Source organism: Macaca mulatta, chromosome 15, assembly GCF_049350105.2.
Source record: "Macaca mulatta isolate MMU2019108-1 chromosome 15, T2T-MMU8v2.0, whole genome shotgun sequence".
Classification (NCBI taxonomy): domain Eukaryota; kingdom Metazoa; phylum Chordata; class Mammalia; order Primates; family Cercopithecidae; genus Macaca; species Macaca mulatta.
The window spans coordinates 15928636-15945434 of NC_133420.1; the positions used below are offsets into that span (position 1 = coordinate 15928636).

A 16799-nucleotide genomic window follows, 5' to 3' on the forward strand; every position below is an offset into this window, starting at 1 on the left:
AACTTTCCCTCCTAAGCCTTGTGCCCTAGAAGCAGTCAACTGGGCAAAGAATTGCTCGTTCCCTGGAGGTCGGTTCATGCAAAAGAGTCCCCCACCCCAGTGTCCTGGTGAAAAGGGCGTCCTCGGGTGGGATTCGGGAGTGCAGGCTCTAGAACTGCTCCTCAGGGCCCGGAAGCACTCTTTATAGTGTGCCTTTTGCGGTGTGTCCTCTGCCACCCAGGAGGCAGCGGCAGAGGCTCGGGCCCAGCCCCAGCAAGGAACAGCAAAGCCTCTGCACTTACAGGAGTCGGAGTGAGGAGGCCCTGGAGATTCCAGTCCCTTCTCTGCCCTGAGGTGTGCTGTGTCCGCTCCATGCAGAGTTAGGCACAGGGCCCAATGGTTCTGGGAGACCATTCACCATCTCCCTATCTTCCTTATCCTCCCAGAGCCACCCCTATGCCATGGCCCATCTGTGCCCCAGGGTTTCCACACTAGCACCTGAGACCAAGCACCCCGGCATAGCCACCCAGGGATGGCGGGAGTCAGGGCCAGCCCTCATATTCACCCTGGTTCCCAGTCCCCAGCTTTCAGCCCCACAGCGGCCCCTGGGGAAGCCGAGGATCTCTGCATCTCTCTGTACTTGGTCGTGCAGAGGTCGGACCTGGTGAGGAGGAAGCATCTCCCCTCATGCCCCCTCAAAGGCAGCAGCTTAAGTCTGTCCCTTTAAAGGGAGAGGCCAAGTATTCCCGGAGCGATCACAAGATCTGATAGAAGGAACCCCGCATCAGGCAGGCATCCACCGTCCCCTCAGCTGTTGGCAGTGCCCGTGTGCCAGGCACCACCCCGGAGGATGGAAGCCCAGGTTCTCTGTTTTGTTCGTTGCAATCCTCTGGCACATTGCTCAGCCACTCCAGCCACTCGTGCCTCAGGCTCCTCCTTATCTGCTTTTGTCCAGTTTGACCAATGAGCTTGCAGAGGCCCAAGAGAGACCAGTTCACTCCTTAGTCCTCCACTCCCATCTCCCTCCCCTGCCAGGAACCTGGTCGGGCCCTAACAACCCCAGTGAGCAGTAGGTGACATGCCAGGTATGGACCTCAGGCCTCAGCCTTCCCACCAGCGCGGCGGGGCAGCAGCTGCTGTGACCCACCCTGGTCTTTGGTGACCGGCAGACCGCGAGATTCAGCGAGACCGCGAGATTCAGCGAGACCGCGAGATTCAGCGAGACCGCGAGATTCAGCGAGACCGCGAGATTCAGCGAGACCGCGAGATTCAGCAAGGGAGCCGCCATGGTCACGGAGGAAACACCTTGGCTTCCGCCCCACCCGCAGAGTGTCCCCGCCCAGGGCCTGAGAGTGTGCGTGCTTAGCCAGTAACCCAGGAGGCTCCGATGCCTGCCCCAGCCAAGAACTGCAGTCCCACCGAAGGTATCTGAGCCGAGGGCCCCAAGCCTCCCACCTGCTCTGACCTTGCGGTCCACAAGCTGGGTCCCGCCCCCAGCAGTGCAAGGCTGGAGAATGAGGTATGATGGCTGACTGCTCACTGTCCCCCTGTGGGATGAGAGGCAGGCCCCAGCATTCATTCAAACCATTTTTTTTTTTTCATTCATTCACTAGGAGTGCATTATTTAGGAAGCAGTCAAGATGTGGCTCGGGCCATCTGAGTCCCTCATTGGCTGCCAGCAGTCTGGGGGAATATGGCCTTGGCTGCAAAGGGCTGTGTCCTGACTCCGCAGCTAAGCAAAAAGACCCTGGGTAAGTGGTTTTCTTCTCTGCTTCCCAGTTTCCCCAGCTAGAAGTGGGGGTAATAACAGCCTCTACTTCCTAAGGTCTCACAAAGTTTCAATGAGTTAATACTTGGAACAGGGTCTGGTGAGCATTTTGGAGTACCAAGCACTCTACAGAGTGCTTTACCTCATTCACTTCTCTTAATCGAAAAATCACACAGGCCGGGCGCAGTGGCTCACGCCTCTAATCCCAGCACTTTGGGAGGCTGAGGCAGGCGGATCACTTCAGGTCAGGAGTTCGAGGCCAGCCTGGCCAACATGATGAAACCCCATCTCCGGGCGAGGTGGCGGGCGCCTGTAGTCCCAGCTACTCGGGAGGCTGAGGCCGGAGAATGGCGTGAACCCGGGAGGCGGAGCTTGCAGTGAGCTGAGATCCGGCCACTGGCACTCCAGCCTGGGCTACAGAGCGAGACTCCGTCTCAAAAAAAAAAAGAAAAAAAAAAAAAAGAAACCCCATCTCTACTAAAAATACAAAAATTAGCCGGGCGTGGTGGCGGGCGCCTGTAGTCCCCGCTACTCAGGAGGCTGAAGCAGGAGAATCGCTTGAACATGGGAGGCGGAGGTTGCAGTGAACTGAGATGGTACCACTGCACTCCAGCCTGGGTAACAGAGCGAGACTCTGTCTCAAAAAAAAAAGAAAAAGGAAACACTAAACTTGTTTTATGAATGGAATATAACCTTGACAATGAATCAAGAGAAGGACAGTACAAGATCATTACAAGTCAGTCCAGTGTATGAATACTGATACAAAATTTATAAAATCATGTTAGCAACCCCAAACCAGCATCACATAAAAATCAGTCCTTCCTGACCAGGTTGGGCTTATCTCAAAAACGCAAGGATGGAATAATTTCAATCAGTTAACGTCACTGACCCCCATGCTAGACGCTGCGGCTCTACACATCTGGTTTGCATCTCCTTCCTGGGCACACAGGGAACTACACTTCCCAGGCCCCTGCCTGAGATCTGAGAGGCAGACACATGTCACTGTGGGCTGGGCGTTTAAGAACTGTTGCATGGCTCCGTACTTACTCTTTCCTACCCCCAGTACTCCTGGAGTCTGGGTGGTAAGATGGCAGAGCCCGAAGTTGGGGGAGCCTGGACAGGGACCACCCCACTCACCCATGTTGGGCTTGCTTGACATGAATGAAAAATGAAGCTATGGAGACTTCAGGGTTTATTTTCGCGGCATGGCCTCACTTCCCCCAAATATACCACGTTAACAAATGAAAGGAAGAAAGCCATAGAATCACCGCAATAGTCACAGAACAGCCTTTGTTTAAAATGCAACATCCATTCATTATTTTTATTATGAATAATAAAAATTCAGGGTTTCACTTTTGTCCCCCAGGCTGGAGTGCGTGGCATCTGCTCACTGCAACCTCGACCTCCCAGGCTCAAGCGATCCACCTCACCCTCCCAAGTAGCTGGGACTACAGGCACACACCTCCACACCCAGCTAATTTTTTATTCTTTGTAGACACCAGGTTTTACCATGTTGGCCAGGCTCATCTTGAACTCCTGAGCTCAAGCGATCCACTCAACTCGGCTTCCCAAAGTGTAGGGATTCCAGGCGTGAGCCACCGCGGCCAGCCAAAAAAAAAAAAAACCTTTTTGTTAACTAGAAATAGAAAGCCTCTTTAATCTGATAAAGGTTACCTTCCAAGATCCTATACAGACATACTTAATTGTGAAATATTCAAAGTGCTTCTTTTAAAATCAGAAACAAGAGAAAGATTCCAGTAACTCCTTGTCTGTTCATTGTACTGGAGATCCTTGCCAACGTTGTGAGAAAAGTAAATAACTGAGAGATGAACAAGAAAATCTATCAAGGTGGCTAGCTATACAACCAGGTAAAAAGTTAAACATATTCCTATATACAGTCAATAAGCAACCAGAAAATGTAATCCTTTTTTTGTTTGTTTTTGAGGATTTTGGGTTTTCTGTTTTGTTTTTGGTTTGTTTTGTTTTTTGTGTTTTTTTGTTTTTTTGTTTTTGAGACAGAGTCCTGCTTTGTCGCCCAAGCTGGAGTGCAGCAGCGCGATCTCAGTTCACTGCAAGCTCTGCCTCCCGGGTTCATACCATTCTTCTGCCTCAGCCTCCTGAGTAGCTGGGACTACAGGTGACCGCCACTATGCCTGGCTAATTTTTTGTATTTTTAGTAGAGACAGGGTTTCACCGTGTTAGCCAGGATGGTCTCGATCTCCTGACCGCGTGATCCCCTGGCCTTGGCCTCCCAAAGTACTGGGATTACAGGCATGAGCCACCGCGCCTGACCTGTTTTTGTTTCTTTTAATGGTGTCTTGTTCTGTTGCCCAGGCTGGAGTGCACTCTCAAACTTCTGGGCACAAGCAGTCCTCCCACCTCAGCCTCCCAAGGAACTCAGACTACAGGCACGTGCCACCATGCCCGGCTTCAAAAAATGTAATCTTAAAGGACCCCATTTATACTAGCATCACAAGTCTTATGGTCCTAGACCAGCAAAAGATGTGTGAAACCTTTATAGGAAAAATCAGATTTTATTAAAAACCATAAAAAACACCTTAATAAATTGAGAGGTGTGAATGTTTGTGGATAGGAAAATTAACTTTCTGGGAGATTTTTGAGACAGGGTCTCACTCCCGTCACCCAGGCTGCAGTACCATGGTGTGATCTCGGCTCACTGCAGCCTCATATTCGTGGGCTCAGGTGATCCTCCCACCTCAGCCTCCTCAGTAGCTAGGACTACAGGTGTGTGCCACCACCTCCAGCTCATTTTTTTTTTTTTTTTTTTTTTTTTTTTTTTTAGTAGAGACAGGGTTTTGCCATGTTGCCCAAGCTGGTCTCACACTCCTGGGCTCAAGCAATCCACCTGCCTTGGCCTCCCAAAGTGCTGGGATTACAGGCATGAGCCACCACGGCCAGCCAACTTTTGTAAAGATGTCACTTCTCCCCCAGATAATGTATAAATTCAAAACTATTCCAAAGGAAATCAAAGAAGGACTTTATGTGGTCCTTGATGAAGTTAATTCTAACGTGTTAAAGAATTACCACTCTGGTGATTCCACCCAGCCGTCCTCCTAGGAAAGCTTGATCAGATTTTAAAATCCTGCCTGTGGCCAGGTCAGGTGGCTCTCACCTGTAATCCCAGCACTTTGGGAGCCCAAAGCGGATGGATCACTTAAGGTTAGGAAATCAAGACCATCCTGACCAACATGGTGAAACCCCGTCTCTACTAAAAAAAAAATACAAAATTAGCCAGGTGTGGTGGCACATTCCTATAATCCCAGCTACTTGGGAGGCTGAGGCAGGAGAATCACGTAAACACGGGAGGCAGATGTTGGAGTGAGCTGAGATCACGCCATTGCACTCCAACTTGGGTGACAAGGGCGAAACTTGATCTCAAAAAATAAAATAATAATGTAATATATATAATAAAACCCTGCCTAAAGTCATCAGAGAGCTAGGAGAGAAGGAAGAGTTACTGGGCCAGGCTTCAGGAAGAGACAGGAGGGAAGCCTGACACCTGGGGCCATGTAATGTTAAGGGAGTCTGACAATTCCAGATGAGGTGGCCCAGGAACTGAGCAGAATTTCAGACAAAAGTGTAGTTAAGGAAAAAAGGGGAGAGTCCATAACTCACCAGGCTTTGAATTGAAACCTTAGGGAGGTGCCCTGCAGGTGGAAGGGGCACCCATGACAAGTATACCAACAGGGATGGAGCCAGCTCCAAATCATCTCAGTCCCTGAAACTGGGTTAAGATGATTCTGGACACCTAGCAACCCAGGCAGCTGCCAGAAACAAAAGGCAAAGAAACTGGAGAGGTTTGGCCGGGCGCGGTGGCTCAAGCCTGTAATCCCAGCACTTTGGGAGGCCGAGACGGGCAGATCACGAGGTCAGGAGATTGAGACCATCCTGGCTAACACGGTGAAACCCCGTCTCTACTAAAAATACAAAAAAGTTAGCCAGGCGTGGTGGTGGGCGCCTGTAGTCCCAGCTACTCGGGAGGCTGAGGCAGGAGAATGACGTGAACCCGGGAGGCGGAGCTTGCAGTGAGCTGAGATCGCGCCACTGCACTCCAGCCTGGGCGACAGAGCTAGACTCTGTCTTACAAAAAAAAAAAAAAGAAGAAGAAGAAAATAAACTAGAGAAGTTAACATCCTCCTAGGTCTCAAGTTATTTCTTAATTTTTCACATACAGCAAAAAGTAGGGCACAAGCATTTCTTGCTTAAAAAGAAAAATAGAAGCATTTGACAGAATCAGCCCCCAAAGGCTGAAATTTGGAGTTCTCAAATGTGGGTGTGAATGTGCAATGCTTAACTGCGTTCTAGGAGTAACACAAGCCTGAGAAATTTGGCAAATAATTGGAAAATATAAACAGGACAAATGGAAATTCTAAACCAAGAAATACCTCATATGAAGAACTCAATGACTGTTTAAGAGCAAAATTAGGAAACTGGAGATAGGTTAGAAGCTATGAGGGGGCCGGGTACAGTGGCTCACGCCTGTAATCCCGATATTTTGGGAGGCCGAGGCAGGTGGATTACTTGAGATCAGGAGTTCGAGACCAACCTGGCCAACATGGTGAAACCCCATATCTACTAAAAATACAAAAATCAGCTGGGTGTGATGGCAGGCACCTGTAATTCCAGCTACCTGGGTGACTGAGGTAAGAGAATCACTTAGAGTCCAAGAGGCGGAAGTTGCAGTGAGCTGAGGTCACGCCACTGCACTCCAGCCTGGGAGACAGAGTGAGACTACATCTCCGAAAAAAAAAAAAAGACGCTGTGGGTAGAGTGCAGCATGAAGAGACACAGGATGGAGCAAACCAGGCAGGAGGAGACCCAGGGATGGAAGTCCTGAGGGTAAGTGGACCAGCAGAAAGGAAAAGGTCACATCAGAAGCAAGGAATGCCTCACGTGTACATCAATGTTCACAGCAGAATTATTCATACTGGCCGAAAAGGGGAGAGGACCCAAGTGTCCATCAGCTGGTGAAAAGATTAACAAAATGAGGTATGTCCATACAATGGAACACTTCAGCAATCGAGGAATGAGCTGACACGTGCTGCAACATGGATGAGCCTTGAAAACATGGACATGGCCGGGTGCAGTGGCTCACACCTGTAATCCCAGCACTTTGAGAGGCCGAGGCAGGCGGATCACTTGAGGTCAGGAGTTCGAGACCAGCCTGGCCAACATGGTGAAACCCTGTCTCTACTAAAAATACAAAAATTAGCTGGACGTGCTCGCTTGAACCCAGGAGGTGGAGGTGGCAGTGAGCCGAGATCGTGCCACTGCACAGAGCGAGACTCCAACTCAAAAAAAAAAAGAAATGTGGAAGCTGGGCGTGGTGGCTCACACCTGTAATCCCAGCACTTTGGGAGGCTGAGGCGAGTGAATCACAAGGTCAAGAGATCAAGACCGGCCGGGCGCGGTGGCTCAAGCCTGTAATCCCAGCACTTTGGGAGGCCGAGACGGGCGGATCACGAGGTCAGGAGATCGAGACCATCCTGGCTAACACAGTGAAACCCCGTCTCTACTAAAAAATACAAAAAACTAGCCGGGCGAGGTGGCGGGCGCCTGTAGTCCCAGCTACTCGGGAGGCTGAGGCAGGAGAATGGCGTAGACCCGGGAGGCGGAGCTTGCAGTGAGCTGAGATCCGGCCACTGCACTCCAGCCTGGGCGACAGAGCAAGACTCCGTCTCCAAAAAAAAAAAAAAAAAAAGAGATCAAGACCATCCTGGCCAACATAGTGAAACCCTGTCTCTACTAAAAATACAAAAATTAGCTGCGCGTGGTGGCGGACGCCTGTAGTCCCAGCTACTTGGGAGGCTGAGGCAGGCAAATCACTCAAATCTGGGAGATGGAGGTTGTAGTGAGCCAAGATTGCGCCACTGTACTCCAGCCTGGCGACAGAGCAAGACTCTGTCTCAAAAAACAAAAAAAAGAAACATGGACATGAAAGAAGTCAGATGCAAAGAGTGCAGTATCACATGATTCCATTTATATGAAGTGTCCAGAGACACTTCTGGTTGTCTGGAAGTGGAAACAGACTAGAAAAAGGGCATGAGGGGCCGGGCGCGGTGGCTCACGCCTATAACCTCAGCACTTTGGGAGCCCGAGGCAGGCGGATCACCTGAAGTCAGGAGTTTGAGACCAGCCTGGTCAATATGGTGAAACCCCATCTCTACTAAAAATACAAAAATTACGTGGTGGCTCATGCCTGCAATCCTAGCACATTGGGAGGCTGAGGTGAGCAGACCACTTGAGGTCAGGAGTACGAGATCAGTCTGGCAAACAGAAGGAAACCCTGTCTCTACTAAAATACAAAAATCAGCTGGGCATGGTGGCGGGCACCTGTAGTCCCAGCTACTCAGGAGGTCAAGGAAGGAGAATTGCTTGATCCCAGGAGGTGGAGGTTGCAGTGAGCCAAGATCACACCACTGCAGTCCAGCTTGGGCGACAGATCGAGACTCCCTCTCAGGAAGAAAAAAAAAAAAACATATATATATATATATATAATATATATAAATTAGCCCAGCGTGGCACACGCCTGTAATTCTAGCTACTCAGAAGGCTGACGCATAAGAATCGCTTAAACGTGGGAGGCAGAGGTTGCAGTGAGCCGAGATCGCACCACTGCACTCCAGCCTGGGTGACAGAGCGAGACTCCAACTCAAAAGGGGTACATGAATGATCTTTGGGGATGATGGAAACTTTTAAAAATTGGATCATGGTGCTAGTTGCACATTTCTGCAGATTTAAAAATAACTGAATCATAAATGAGTAAATGTTGTGATATGTAGATTATACCTCAATAAAGCTGTTATTTTATTTTATTTTATTTATTTTTTTTTTTTTTGAGACGGAGTCTCGCTCTGTCGCCCAGGCTGGAGTGCAGTGGCCGGATCTCAGCTCACTGCAAGCTCCGCCTCCCGGGTTCACGCCATTCTCCTGCCTCAGCCTCCCGAGTAGCTGGGACTACAGGCACCCACCACCTCGCCCGGCTAGTTTTTTGTATTTTTTTAGTAGAGACGGGGTTTCACCGTGTTAGCCAGGATGGTCTCGATCTCCCGACCTCGTGATCCGCCCGTCTCGGCCTCCCAAAGTGCTGGGATTACAGGCTTGAGCCACCGCGCCCGGCAAAGCTGTTATTTTAAAAAGTTTTTCTAAACCAATTGCCCAGTTATCATGTCACCGCTCCTCATGTCCGAGTCCACCCTTCATTACCTGCTCTGCAATGAAGACGTCTCCTTTGCAGCGAGCACGTTAAGTTCTGTCAATAGAGACGCTGGAGAGACACTGCTGGAGGAAGGCCCAGGCCTTTTGTCCTTGCTCTGGCTCAGTGTCTGCTAGAGGCGTGTGTGGAGACCTGCCCCTACCATGCACCTGTCACTTCGGCCCCAGTGCTGGTAGGGTGGCCACCTTGCTGGGGCCCTCCAGGCATAGGTAATGCACACCTCACCCTTGTGCCACTCTGCTGGCCAGCAGGTTCCCAACACACCAACTCCCAATGCATGGCCGCCCACCAGCCTCAGCCCACCTGCACCTCAAAGGGACTTGCCCAGCCCAGTGAGCCAGCTCTGGCCCAGGGGCCCATTGAGTGCTACCTCCCAGTGGGCTGCACTCAGACCTTCTCTGGTGACTTCTCAATCCCAGCCATGGGGATTGGGCCCTCCTAAGTTTTTCCTTCTTGGGTACTCACCTTCAGCCCTAGAGCATTCTTTAGCACTCACAGTTTCTCTTCTCTTCAGGTTATTCTTTATATTAATCTTTTCCTGTCCAAATTACTCTGTAAGTCTCCTGATCAGTCCTTGACTGGAAGCATCAAGCCTTGGATTCAAGAAGCCTCATGAACCCCAAGCAGGATAAGAAGAAGAATACACCAAAGCACAGCATGGTTAAGCTTTTGAAAACCAAAGAGAAAAAGAAATTTTTAAGCAACCATAAGGGGAAAAAGGGCCCATTACCTTCAAAGGAGCCACAATTAGACTCCTCAACAGAAACGATTGAGGCCAGAAGATAAGGGAATGGTATCTTCTTCAATGCCGAAAGAATAGGACCACCACCCAAAATTCTTTGCTCACTGAAAATACCTTTCAAGAATGCCAGCAAAATCAAAGATATTGTGAGATGAACAAAAACAGACAACTCACCACTGGCAGACCCACACTAAGCAAAGACTAGACTGTCTCAGGCAGAAGGGGAATGATCCCAAATGGAAGATCACACTTGGCAGGAGAGAATGGAAGAGCAACAAAAAGAGTAAACAGGTGGATAAATGAACACTCGCTATGTAAAACGGCAAATGAAAATGTCTTGTCTGGGCACGGTGGCTCACGCCTGTAACCCAACACTGGGAGGCTGAGGCAGGTGGATCGCTTGAGCCCGGGAGTTCAAGACCAGCCTGGGCAACATGGTAAAACCCCATCTCTACAAAAACTACAAAGATCAGCCAGGTGTAGTGGTGAGCGCCAGTAGTCCCAGCTACTGGGGAGGCTGAGGTAGGTAGGAGGATTGCCCAAACCTGGGAATTCCAGGCTGCAGTGAACCGTGATTGCCACCACTGCACTCCAGCCCTGGCAAGAGAGTGAGACCCTGTCTCTAAATAAATAAATAAAAATTAACTTACAAGTACCGAAAAGTTGAAAGTAAAATGTTGGAAAAAGATATACTCTACAAATATGGTCCACCAAAAAAACCCCCGAAACATAGCTATATTAATATCAGAAAAAAACAGACTTTAAGGTAAAAGGCATTGCTAGAGTTACAAAGGAAACACTTTGTAAAGATACAAATTATACTCAACAGATTTAACAATTTCTAAATTTGTATACCCCTAATTACATGGCCTCAAAATATGTAAAGCAAAAGCTGACAGTACTACAAGGAGAAATGGATAAATCTATGCTTCTAGTGGGAAATGCTAACAGTTCTTTCCCAAACATTTGAAGAATAGAAAAACATCATATTTTGGCCAGGCGCAGTGGCTCATGCCTGTAATCCCAGCACTTGGGGAGGCCAAGGCAGGTGAATCACAAGGTCAGGAGTTTGAGATCAGCCTGGCCAACATGGTGAAACCCCGTCTCTACTAAAAATACAAAAAGTTAGCCAGGCATGGTGGTGGGTGCCTGTAATCCCAGCTACTCGGGAGGCTGAGGCAGGAGATTCGCTTGAACCCGGGAGGCAGAGGTTGCAGTGAGCCGAGATGGCCCCACCACACTCTAGCCCAGGCAACAGAGTGAGACTCGATCTCAAAAAAGAAAGAAAGAAAAATGTCAGATCTTGTTGTTGTTGTTGTTGCTGTTGTTGTTTTTGAGACGGAGTCTCGCTCTGTCGCCCAGGCTGGAGTGCAGTGGCGTGATCTCGGCTCACTGCAAGCTCTGCCTCCCGTGTTCACACCATTCTCCTGCCTCAGCCTCCCGAGTAGCTGGGACTCCAGGCGCCCACCACCATGCCAAGCTAATTTTTTGTGTTTTTAGTACAGACGGGATTTCACCGTGTTAGCCAGGATGGTCTCGATCTCCTGACCTCGTGATCCACCTGCCTTGGCCTCCCAAAGTGCTGGGATTATAAGTGTGAGCCACCGCGCCCAGCCCCGAAAATGTCAGATCTTATACAACACTTCCAAAAACTAAAATGAGAAACATTTTCAATTCTTGTGATGAGACCAACATAACTATGATACTGAAACCATAACAAGAACGAAAATTACAGTCCAATTTTACTCCTGAACACAATGCAAAAATCCTAAACAAAATTTTAGCAAAGTGAAATACAGAAAGTATAATAATACATCCTCATCAAGATGAAGTTATTCCAGGAATGAAAAGCTATTTTAACATTTGAAATGGATTAAATCTGATCATTTTCTCAGTATACATGAAAATAAAATTCAATATCCATGCATAATTTTTTAAAACTCTTTGTAAACTAGCAACAGAAGGGTATTTAACCTGATTTTTAAAAATCTGTTTTTTTAACAAGATGAAATGTTGAAAGCCTTAATTTTGAGACTAGGAAAATGACAAGGTTGCCTGCTGTCAGCACTACTATTCAGCATTATAATAGGGTTCTCAGCTAGTGCAATAAGGCAAGAAAAATACCCAAGGTGGGTAAGAATTGAAAAGGAAGACAGGCCGGGCGCGGTGGCTCACGCCTGTAATCCCAGCACTTTGGGAGGCCGAGGCAGGCGAATCACAAGGTCAGGAGATCAAGACCACGGTGAAACCCTGTCTCTACTAAAAATACAAAAAATAAGCCGGGCGAGGTGGCGGGCGCCTGTAGTCCCACTACTCGGGAGGCTGGGGCAGGAGAATGGCGTGAACCTGGGAGGCGGAGCTTGCAGTGAGCCAGGATCCGCCACTGCACTCCAGCTTGGGCGACAGAGCAAGACTCCGTCTCAAAAAAAAAAAAAAAAAAAAAAAAAAGGACAAAAGACTCATTATATATAGATTACATTATATATATAGAAAACCCAACAGAATCTACAGATAAATTATCAGAATTAAGAAGTGAATTTGGGGCCGGGTACCATGGCTCACACCTGTAATTCCAGCACTTTGGAAGGTTGAGGCGGGAGGATCACGTGAGGTCAGGAGTTTGAGACCAGCCTGGCCAACATGGTGAAACCCTGTCTCTACTGAAAATACAAAAATTAGCCGGGTGTGGTGGAGCACGCCTGTAATCCCAGCTACTCAGGAGGCTGAGGCAACTCCAGCCTGGGCAACAGATTAAGAATCCTTCTCAAAAAAAAAAAAAAAAACAGAGAAGTGACTTTGGGGCATGGTGGCTCATGCCTGTAATCCCAACTGCTTGGCAGGCTGAGACAGGAGAATCCCTTGAGCCCAGGAGTTTGAGGCTGCAGTGAGGTACAATCACACCACAGTACTCCAGCATGGTTGACACCCTATCTTAAAAAAAAAAAAAAAAAAAACAAGCCAACATAGGGAGACCCCATCTCTACAGAAAAATAAAAAAATAGCCAGGTGTGGTAGCGCACACCTGTGGTCCTAGCAACTCCAGAGGCTGAGGTGGGAGGATCACTTGAGCCCAGGAGGCTAGGGATGCAGTGAGCTGTGATCACACCACTGCACTTCAGCCTTAGTAATAGAGAAAGACAATGTGTCAAATATATGTGTATATAGCACCCCATAATGAAGTGTGATAGTGGCAAAGAAATAGGCTCACGCCTGTAATCCCAGCACTTTGGGGAGGCTGAGGCAGGCGGATTGTGAAGTCAGGAGTTCAAGACTAGCCTGGCCAACATAGTGAAACCCTGTCTCTACTTAAAATACGAAAAAAGTAGCCAGGCATGGCGGTGCATGCCTATAGTCCCAGCTTACTCTGGAGGCTGAGGCAGGAGAATCGCTTGAACCTGGGAGGTGGAAGTTGCAGTGAGCTATTATTGCACCACTGCACTCTATCTTGGGCAACAGAGTGAGGCTTCATCTCAAAAAATAAATAAATAAATAGAGCTCTGGAATCTATTCTAGGCCGGTGGCAGATCAAAATGTGAAAATAAGCAGTGAGGCCAGGCACAGGCAGGCAACAGTTGCTCACGCCTGTAATCCTAGCACTTTGGTAGGCCGAGGTGGGCGGATCACTTGAGGTCAGGAGTTCAAGACCAGCCTGGCCAATATGGTGCAACCCCATCTCTACTAAAAATACAAAAATTTGCAGGGCATGGTAGCAGGCGCCTGTAATCCCAGCTACTTGGGAGGCTGAGGCAGGAGAATCGCTTGAACCCAGGAGGTAGAGGTTGCAGTGAGCTGAGATGGCACCACTGCATTCCAGCCTGGGTGACAGAGCGAGACTCCAACTCAAAAATAAAAAAAAATTAAAAAATAAAGCAATAGCTTCTAGATCTAAAAGATATTATAAGAGCATCTTCATGTCCTATGAGTACAGAAATTTTATTAAGCTACAGAAGCCACTGAAATACCCCTACACGCATACTATTTACAAAGGAAAAGATAAGTTTGGCTACATTAAAACAGAACTTTTTGGCTGGGCACAGTGGCTCACGCCTGTAATCCCAACACTTTGGGAGGCCAAGGCGGGCAGATTAAGAGGTCAAGAGATCAAGACCATCCTGGTCAACATGGTGAAACCCTGTCTCTACTAAAAATACAAAAATTAGCCGGGCACGGTGCAGGCGCCTGTAATCCCAGTTTCTCAGGAGGCTGAGGCAGGAGAATCGCTTGAGCCTCGAAGGTGGAGGTTGCAGTGAGCAGAGATTGTGCCATTGCACTCCAGCCTAGGTGACAGAGCGAGACTCTGTCTCAAAAAAAAAAAACAAAAAAAAAAAAATGAGAACTTTTCATCATATGACACCATTAAGATTGAAAAGGAAGGGAGGCTGAGGCGGGAGAAACACTTGAACCCGGGAGGCGGAGGTTGCAGTGAGCAGAGATCACACCATTGCACTCCAGCCTGGGCAACAAGAGCAAGACTCTGTCTCAAAAAAAAAAAAAAAAAAAAAAAGTGAAAAGGGAAGCTACCAAGTGAGAAACAATGCTTGCGATACTGTATCTAACATAGGACCCATCCCAAATACATGTGGAACTGCTCTAAAACAAAGACAGTCCAACATAAAAATGGGCACAAAACTTGAACAGGCACCTCGTAAAAAGAGATATCCAAATAGCTGATATACATGATAAAAGGCTAGGCCAGGTGCAGTGGCTCACACCTGTAATCCTAGCGCTTTGGGAGACCAAGACAGGAGGATTGTTTGAGGCCAGGAGTTCAAGACCAGCCTGGGCAACAGAGACTCTGTCTCTATAAAAAAAAATTAAAAATTAGCCAGATGTAGCAGTGCACACCTGTGGTCCCAGCTACATGGGAGGCCAAAGCAGGAGGATTGTTTAAGCCCAGGAATTCCAGCTGTGGACATGCCACTGCACTCCAGCCTGGGGTAACAGAGTGAGACCCTTGTCTGTATTTAAAAAATTAAATTAAAAAAAAAATGATTAAAAGCCTAAATATTATTAGTCATCAGAGCATCAGAGAGATGCAAATTAAAACCAAACTGAAATACCACTACACACATACCAGAAGAGTTAAAACGTAAAAGACTGACAAATCCCAGGGGTTGATGAGGACGGGAGCCGCTGGAACTCTCATTCATTGCTGGTGGGAGTTCAAAATGATGCAACCGCTTTGGAATGTAGTTCGGCAGCATCTCGTTGACTTTTAATGTTAATATACTCACAACTTATGCTTAGAATAACCTTTTTTCACCACTCTCTCAACCACCTCTGAATGATTCTAAGAAATATTTTCATATCTCTTAAATCAGGATACAGTCTAATTTAATGAGAGTTTTTTCTCAGTTTTACTCAACATTTCAGATTTGCAGGAGCTACCTCTCCTTCGTGGCACTTTAGAATAGTTTGCAGCTACATTATCTGCTAAATGTCTGTCTCCCATGTTGGACTGCTAGCTCCAGGAAAACAGACCCTTCCTTCTTCATGACTATGAATCCTAAAACTAGAATTTCCAGGTCAAAAGTAATGCATATTTTCTGTTATTTTAAAAATTCACAATACATCCTATTTTAAAATTCAGCAATGCATTGCACAAACCCTCCTCATCACCTTCTGTCCCCAAAGGCAGCCACTATCAGCAATTTGGAATAAATCTTTCAGACTCTGTTTTTTGCATGCCTATGTCCATAGTTATATGTCCATGCATACATGACAGGAACATTATATGTATATAATAAATATGCAAATCAATAGTGATAAGCAGTTAAAAGTGCAAAAATTTTAAATTCCTCTCACATACATACTCTTTTTTTTTTTTTTTTTTGAGACAGGCTCTTGCTCTGTCACCCAGGCTGGAATGCAGTGGCGTGATCACAGCTCACTGTAGCCTCGACATCAGGCTCAAGCAATCCTCCCACTCTGGTCTCCCAAGTAGCTGGGACTACAGACCCATGCCACAATACCTGGCTTTTTTTTTATAGAGATGATCTCGCTATGTTGCCCAGGCTGGTCTCAAACTCCTGGACTCAAGCACTGCTCCCACCTTGGCCTTCCAAAGTGCTAGGATTATAGGTGTGAGCCACTATGCCTGGCCCATACATACATTAGTAACAAATACCATCAATCTCTTTTCTACAAAGATTCTGGCAATACATATCCACCAGTAATAAATGTGAGACAGTGAGCAGTCCCTCTGCAACTCTAGATGTGTTTGACTTTTCTAATTCTTTCACAATCCAGTGGGTAAAAATCATATCTCATGACTTAAATCTGCATGTTCCTGAAATATAGGACTCAAATAAATCAATCTTTCCCTCTATGGTTTTCTAGATTTTAAAAGGCCTCCCATTTACATACCCCAGCACCCTGAAGTTATACAAATATTTTCCTAAGCTTGCTTCTATTATGATTAGAGCTTCATTTTATACTTAACTCTTTAATCCATATTGAATTTACTTTTGCATACAATGTTAGAATAATTATTTTTTCCAACCAGACAGCAACTCTTATTAGGAACCTTCTTTTACTCAATTAAAATGCCGTTTTTAGTAACTGCTAACTTTCCACATATACTTGTAATGTTTTCTAGATTTTCAATAATTTTTCACTGATTTAACTCTGTGGCAATGCCACGCCATTTTGATTATAGCTTTATGGTAAGTTTTAATATCTGGTGAAGAAAGTCCCCTCTCATTCAACTTAAAAAAAAAAAATTAGCAATCTTTGCATAGTTTTCCTCCCAAATTAATTTTAAGATAGTTTTTGTCATTTATTTAAAGCTGGGTTTTCTTGCCAGAATTGTATTAAATCTATCTAAAAATATCTATTAAAAAAGCTATTTGTATCTTACATCTTCTACATCTAAACAAACATCTTATTTGTTTTTTGGTCTTTTTTATTTATTTTATTTTGAGATGGAGTCTCACTCAGTCACCCAGGCTGGAGTGCAGTGGCTCGATCTCAGCTTATTGCAACATCTACCTCCAAAGTTCAAGCGATTCTCCTGCCTCAGCCTCCCAAGTAGCTGGGATTACAGGTGAGCACCACCATGCTTGGCTAATTTT

General features: G+C 46.9%; 2 long non-coding RNA genes across 2 annotated transcripts; both read right to left on the reverse strand.

Moving 5' to 3' along the window:
- Window positions 1-8578: 8578 nt before the first annotated feature.
- LOC144335024 (uncharacterized) lies at window positions 8579-10367 on the reverse strand. Its single transcript, XR_013405404.1, has 2 exons — window positions 8879-10367; window positions 8579-8742 (listed from the first exon to the last, which is right to left on the reverse strand). It is a non-coding gene; the product is annotated as an uncharacterized LOC144335024 (long non-coding RNA).
- Window positions 10368-11056: 689 nt separating this feature from the next.
- On the reverse strand, window positions 11057-12511 carry LOC144335008 (uncharacterized). Its single transcript, XR_013405387.1, has 2 exons — window positions 11288-12511; window positions 11057-11153 (listed from the first exon to the last, which is right to left on the reverse strand). It is a non-coding gene; the product is annotated as an uncharacterized LOC144335008 (long non-coding RNA).
- Between the last annotated feature and the right edge of the window lie 4288 nt (window positions 12512-16799).